We start from the raw sequence: 8151 nt of genomic DNA, 5'->3' as shown, positions 1-8151 counted from the left end.
TTTCTCTTGACGTAAAAAATAGTTTTCCTAAGTCTTCAAAGGGTTATAAGGATTAAATGGGATAATATACATAAGCACTGTCCCTGTCACATTGTAAGCACTCATGCTAAATTAGCATTTAGATAAATTAGATAAAAATTGAACTCATGAAATTACTAAGAAATTTTTAAATAAAATTCCTTTAGATAACATTATTTGTCTAAATATAATTTGAATTAAAACCTTATGTAAAAATTCTTAAAATTAGTGTAGTCACTTTGTTGCATAAATGTTGATGCGATGAGGAGGTGGAATGTAGACAATGGTAATTATTTCCTTTTGGAACCCAGTCATATTTGATCTTTTCCCAGATCAGGGTCTGTAGCAGACTTCTGAGGTCAAGTGGAAAGGAGGTCTAGTATTAAAAACTCCATTTTTCTTCTTAACCCCACAACTCCTTTAGATCCCTTTAAATAAAGACTAAACTGGGAAGAGTGAATACTTATCCTTCAATCTCTTCTCTTGCCATTACAGAAGGAATATAAAAGGAAATTAAATCCTTTTAGAAACTGTTTCTTCTTTTTGCTTAATAACTGCTATTTATTAGGATCTGCTGTGTGCCAGGCACAGTGCCAGATTCTTTAAACAATTAAGCTATATTAATATTTTAAAAAATTGCATGGGTTGCCATCTGACATAAGAACTGTAACTTTTTGAATTTGTGCCCACACAAAATCCGTATGTTGAAGCCCTAATCCCTAGTACCCCAGAATGTGACTGTAATTGGAGACTGGGCCTTTAAAGAGGTGATTAAGGTAAAATAAGATTATATGAGGCCCAATCCAATATAAATTGTCCTTATAAGAAGAGATTAGGACACAGGTACTGAAAGGCCCGTAGGAAGATACTGGAAGAAGATGGCCATCAACAGATCAAGGTGAGAAGCTTTAGAAGAACCCAAATCTTCCACATCTTGATCTCAGACTTCTAGCCACCAGAACTGTGAGAAAATAAATTTCTGTTGTTTAAGCTACTTAGCCTGATACTTTATGGCAGCCCTAGCAAACTAATACATGGTGCTAGATACTTCAGAGCATATTAGCTCTACTTTCAACAACTGCAAAGTAAAATTTGAACCAGGGATCTACTTGGCTCCTTAGCTTGTTCTTTTGGAACAGTGGACCTATTAAGCTATATTAATATTTTCAAAAATTGCATGGGTTGCCATCCAACATAAGAACTATAACTTTCTGAATTGTGTTTGAGAGGTTATCTTTAGTTTTATTCAGCTAAGTTTTGTTTTTTGTTTTTTTGTTTTTTTAAATATATCTTTATTGATTTCAGAGAGAGGAAAGGAGAGGGAGAGAGAGTCATTGATCGAGCCCGCAACCGGGGCATGTGCCCTGACCAGGAATCTAATCCCGATTGCCTGGATCCTAGGTTGGCGCTCAACTGCTGAGCCACTCCCGGCCGGGCTATTCAGCTAAGTTTTATAATAATGTACAAGAACTTGTGTGTTTCTTATATTTAGTAAAAATATTGCATAAAATAGAAGTAAATGGTAATGTAATCACACTTCCTGATTTAAAATTATAATACAAGGCTATAGTTATCAAAATACTATCGTGCTGGCATAAAAATACAGAGGCCAGTGGAACAGAGAGCCTAGAAATAAACCCAAACATATGGTCAACTAATTTTTGACAGAGGTGTCAAGAATACATAATCAGAACAGGATAGTGTTGGGAAAACTGGACAGCAACATGCAAAAAAAAAACCAAAAAAAAGAAACCCTTACCATAAACCGTATACGAAAATAACTGAAAATGGATTAAAGACTTAAATATAAGACCTGAAATTGTAAAACTCCTAAAAGAAAAAATAGGGGAAAGGTTCTGTGACATTGGCCTCGGCTATAATTTTTTGGATATGACATCCAAAGCTCAGGCAACAGAAGCAAAAATAAACGTGGGACAACATCAAACTAAAAAGCTCTGCACAGGAAAAGAAAACTAAATGAAAAGACAACTTAGAGAATGGGAATAAATATTTGCAACTAATATATCTGATGTGATCAATGTCCAAAAAATGTAAGGAACTCATACACTTTAATAAAAAAACAAAACCCAATAAAAGAGCAGAGGAACTGAATAGACATTTTTCCAAAGAAGACAAAAATAACCAACAGGAATTATGGAAAGGTGTTCAACGTCACTCTCAAGGAAATTCAAATCAAAATAATGAGAGAGCTGTTATCAAAAAGACGAAGTAAAAGAAGTGCTGGCAAGGATGTGGAGAAAAGAGGTCCCTTATACAATTTTGGTGGGATTGTGTATTGGTACAACCACTATGGAAAACAGTATGAAGATCCCTCAAAAAATTAAAAATAGAACTACCATATGATTCAGCAATCCCGCTTCTGGGTATACACCTAAAGGAAATGACATCAGTACCTTGAAGATACTGTGTTCCCACGTTTATTGCAGTATTATTAATAATAGGTAAGATATGGAAACAATCTATGCATTCGTCAGAATGGGTTAAAAAACAGATATATCTGTATGAATATTTAATTTAGTCTTGAAAAATAAAGAAATCCTGCCATTGTGATAACCATGGATGAACCTAGAGGATATTAAGCTAAGTGAATTAAGCCAGAAATAGGAAAAAAAAGTATGATCTCATGTGTGGAATTTAAAAGAATCAAGTACAGAGAAGTAGAGAGTAGAACAGTAGGTAGGTACTAGGGAAAGGGAAGTGGAAAAATGGGGAGATGGTAGTCAAAGACCACAAAGTTGCAGTTATGTAAAATGAGTTAAGTCCAGATACCTAATGTACAACATGACTAGTTAATATTGTACTGAATCCTGAAAATTTGCTAAGAAAATCAGGTGCTCTGGTCACAAAAATCAAGTGGCAACTATGTTATCTAAAAATACAATTTTAAAAACTTGGGCACTTGTCCTCCAGTGCATAGCAAAAAAATAAAAAAGGGTGTGTGTGCATAGATTATGTTTATATTCCTGGTGGTCAGTTCAATTCCATTGGTCTCTAAATTTATCCTATGCCAGTACCACACTTTTCATTACTATATGTTTTTAAATTGGAAAGTGTGATCTTCCAATTTTGTTCAAGATTGTTTTGGCTATTTGGGGCCCCTTGCCATTAAATATGAATTTGATAAAGCTGTTGGAATTTTGATAGGGATTGCGTTGAATCTGTAAATTGCTTTGGGTAGTATTGGCATGTTTACAATATTGTCTCCCAATCCATGAACACAGGGATTTTATCCATTTAATTAGGTCTTTAACTTCAGCAGTGTTTTGTAGTTTTCAGTGCACAAGTCACTATTGCCTCCTTGGTTAAATTTATTCCTAGGTATTCTTTTGGATGTTGTAAATGAGATTGTTTTCTTTTGGAACACTCATTGCTAGTGTATAGAAACACAACTGATTTTTATGTGATCTTGTACCCTGCAACTGTGTGAATCTATTGGCTCTAGATTTTTTTGTTTTGTTGGGAATTTCTATATTAGGATCATGCCATCTGCAAATAGAGATAGTTTTATGTTCTAGTTTGATGCTTTTTCTCACTTGATTTCTTTAGAACTTTCAGCACAGTGTGGAACAGCAATGGTGAAACTGGGCTTCCTTGTCTTGTGCCTGATCTTTGAGGGAAAGCTTTGTCTCTTTTACTATCAAGTACATTAACTTTTGTGGGTTTTTTCTTCTTTTTTTAAAATAAATGCCATTTGCTGGGTTGGGGAAGTCACTTCTAGTTTTCTCAGTGTTATCATGAAAGGATGTTGGATACTGTCAAATACGTTTTCTGCACCAAGATGGCCACACCCTGCTTTGTTTTATATACTACATTGATTCTTGTTATGATGAACCATCTTTACCTTCCTGGGATAAATCCCATTTGGTCATGGTATAATCCTTTTAATGTTATTGGATCCAGTTTGCTAATATTTTGTTGTGGATTTTTGCATTTTTATCCGTAAGGGATATTGGTTTGTAGTTTTCTTGTGGTGTGTTTGGCTTTGGTATCAGGGTAATGCTAGCCTCACAGAATGATTTAGGAAGTGTTCTTTCTCAGTGGATATTTTTCCCAGAAATCTCCTGCCTGATCCCATAGCAAAAGGACAGGATGACATGTTTGGAGAAGCCTTTTGCTACGTGCCCTTTTCTCAACTTTTTAAAGCAGCAGCAGCAGCAAAAACAGAAGAGAGAACAAGCTTGAAGGCAAAGGAAAAATTCTCCATAAGAGGTAGCATTTTAATTGGTTCTTAAGAAATGGTTAAAAACGATTATGATGTTTTATTAACAATAATAGGCAAGGCCTTTGGGTAGCTGGAAATAAACCTAGACATTTTGGAGCAGAAGCCCAACTCTTCCTCAGACGGGAAGGCAAAGGTTCAGGATGGATGGGTATGTATAGGGTGTGGTGCTGGTGCAGGGAAAGGGCAAGGATGCTGAATACTTTCTATTCACAGAAATCTTCCAGGACTTAACCTCAGCTCTCCAACTAATTTTTTCTTAGTTGTTAGCTATTTATATCCAGAGATGTCTATTAAACTGTGTTCTCCCCTTTACTACCAACCTACCAATGAATTATGTTAAGGACATGTAACAGCAGAGTAGACATGAAAATTTTTGTATTTTTTTTTTTTTTAGATAAAAATGGTTTTGTAGATGATTTTAGTTTCACATACAGGTGTAAGAAATAATATGACAAAGTTTCACTTGATATTAACACATTGAAAACTGTATCACAATAGCATATCCAGGATACTAGCATTAATATGGTCAAGATCCAGAACGTTTCCATGACCACAAAGATCCCTCCCTTTGCCTTCTTGTAGTCACACAACTTTCCTCCTGCCCGCCACCCCCTCCAACTGCTGGCAACCACTAATGTGCTCTCCATTCCTATAATTTTGTTATTTCAAGAATGTTATATAAATGGAATCACACAGTATATAACCTTCTGGGAGTGGATTTTTCATTCAGAGTAATTTTCTGGAGGTTCACCCAAGCTGTTGTATGTAGCAATAATTTGCTCCTTTCTATTGCTAAGTAGTATTCCATGGTGTGTATAAACCACAAATTGTTTACCCACTCACCTACTGAATTATATCTGGATTGAAAATTTTTGTATTTTCATCAAATTTTTTTAATCATGCATATTTCTTAGTTTAATGTAGTCCTACTATTTTTTATTTTGTTGCTTGAGCTTTAGGTATCATATCCAAAAATCCACTGCCAAGACCCATTGTCAAGGGGCTTTTTAAGTCTTTAATCCGTTTAGTGTTAATTTTTGAGAGTGATCTAAGATAGTTTATTTTACATGTGAATATCCAAATTTCCCAGCACCATTTACTGAAGAGGCTGTCTTTTCTCCATTGAGTATTGACTCCCTTGTCAAATATTAGTTGATGGTACATGCACTGATTTCTTTCTAGGCTTTGGATTCTTTTCCATTGGTCAGTGTGTCTGTTTTTACGCTAGTACCATACTGTTGTGATTAATATAGCTTTTATTTAGAGTTAAATTGATTTTCCCCTGCTGAACAGGAGAGAGGAGAGAGGAGAGTGGGCACCCTCGTGAGGGAAAGCAAAGTCAGAAACAACCTATGTTGCCATCTTGGTGATGTCATTCATTCTCAGCATTCTTTTTGTATGCATAACATACTTTAATTTTTAAAAAATAATTAGCTGAAACTTAAAAGGGCCTTTTTTTTTTTTCCTAGACAGATGTGCTATTTATATTTACTCCCATACCATTGGGTCAAAAGCAAGACACATGCCACACATGAAGTTGGTGGGGGTGTAAACTCTGCCCAGAGTGAAGCCAAGCAAGGGTGGGGAGGGAGAAGGAATTGTTTACAAATATTATAACAGGGCATTTTTTATTATATAAAGGATTTCCTGAGGACTGTACCCTTTCCCCTTGATTATAACAAATATTTGCTATCAGATAAATTATATCCAGTTTTAAAGAAAGACTTGAATACTGCACATTAATGCATTTGTGGCTGGTTGATTTATATTGGTAATGGTAGTTTATTTCTACTATGAATATACCTATTTTTAAAAATTTACCTATCAGAATAAGTAACTGGCTTCAAATGAAAATTCTTTGAGCAGTGCTTCTCAAACTTTGGTATTCATCAGAATCATCTGTTAAGACTGTTAAAACATTGACTGCTGGGCTCTACCCGAGTTTCAGTAGGTCTGGGGTGGGGGGGCTCAAGCATCTGTGCTCCTAACAAGTTTCCGGGTGATGCTGCTGCTGGTCCAGATAAGTACACTTACAGTGTCAGTTTAGCCCCAACAATGCCACTTATTGTTTTGGGCTTTTCCTATTCTGTTAGTTTCTCTTGAGTTTGATGAAATGGAGCAAAACCACACACATAAAACTCTTGGTGAACAAAATTTTATTCTAAAAATAGATCTTAGTAAAAATGAAATACCCAAAACTAGTCATTATAATAAAAAGAAAAAAGAGGAATTCACTTAAATTTTTTTTTCCTGAAAAATACAAAATTATCACTAATATATTGCCAACTCTTATTTAATCTGTATGTGAATTATGTATTTTATGGATTATCCAAGGAAAATTTAAAATCATTGATTGGATTCTCCCTATTATATACATCTGGACTGCTTTTATCTTCAAGTAAATACATTCTCCAAGAATGCAAACAAAATTGAACATTTGCTTTAAGTAAACATAATTAGAAAAAAAATAGGAAATGTGCTCCAAAGCAAAATATTGGTTTGTATCCCCATTTCTCTCAAATTTTGCTCACAACCAAAAAAATGACTGTATGGAAGTACTGGTATTTAAAAGTAACAAATTATCCACTTAAATACAGAGAAAAGACGTAACTAAATTATTTTAAACCCAAAGCACAGGAAACTTTAAATGCATATAATGACATTTAGTACTTAAAAAGTGGTTTAATATCTTCAAAGTGCTAAAGAAAGAAGTCAAGAAAATCAGGCCTGTCTACAAAGTTCTGAGTGATCTGAGTACTAAAATATCAAGAAGGCAGGGGACAAAACAACTTAAAATTTAAAAGGCCCCATTACTAAAGATGAGTTAGGGCTAAGTTAGTAGTAACAGCCAGCTTACCTATCAGCCAACATCTTTTTTTCAAACTAATGTAAACACATGGGTTTCATAATGTTCCTTCCACACTGCATGTGTCACATACCCATACTTTGGATAATTTATCATCCACATTCACATCAATTAGCCATCCTGCACAGTGAGTAGAAATGACCCTTTTCTATAAAAATGTGCATATGATATTCTCCATAAAGCAAAAGCTGATCAAAAAGTTATAGTTAATGGCTGTTAAATGTAGATGCATGTTTATTAGGGCATCTTAGCTCATTTTTAGACGGTTAGAAATTGGTTATGATTTACTTTGACTAATCTAAGACAGAAATACGATCTTAGTAAGACTAAATACCTCTTTTGTCAAAACTTGACCCTGAGTTTTGAGTGCTGGAATATAAACTGTAAAACTGAAAACACTCAAAAAAATATGCTGGCTAATATTGGTGTCCCTACAGTACTATGCTTTTCCTCTCCATTACATCTGAAAGTGCCTCCTCTTCAGCAAAAAGGGAGTGGTGGGAAGAATTCCCAAATAAGGAAGTTTTAAAACAGGACTTATGTATGAATTTATTCCAAAATACACTGGTATTTTAGTACAAAAATGCAGTCTCCCCAAACTTTTAACAGTGCAGAAAAATACAGTATTTTCATCTTGTAGGTTTAGTAGCTTGAGGGAGCTCTACAATCCTTGGCTTGATAAACACAGCATTAACCTATAGTTCTGACTAGACAGAGTCCTAAATGTTATTTGGAAATCATATAAGAGACTTTTTTAAAAGTTATGTTTCTATGTATTGAAAGCAGCTCTACATTTCTTAAAAATATTCACTAAATATATAGTAGCTGACTATGAAATAAAGCAATTTCCAGTGGTGACAATATTCTCACAGTAGCAAATACTCTAACTTATTTAATACTAACAACTAAATCTTTAAAATACTATCACGTTAAACACTGCAACTTACTGAAATTACAGGGGGGAAAAAGATAATTATATCAACTGCCACCGAAAGCTTAAAAGAAGTTATTAATAAAAACACAG

Source organism: Miniopterus natalensis, chromosome 11 (assembly GCF_054644295.1).
Source record: "Miniopterus natalensis isolate mMinNat1 chromosome 11, mMinNat1.hap1, whole genome shotgun sequence".
Classification (NCBI taxonomy): Eukaryota; Metazoa; Chordata; class Mammalia; order Chiroptera; family Miniopteridae; genus Miniopterus; species Miniopterus natalensis.
Note: the sequence above shows the minus strand (reverse complement) of the source record.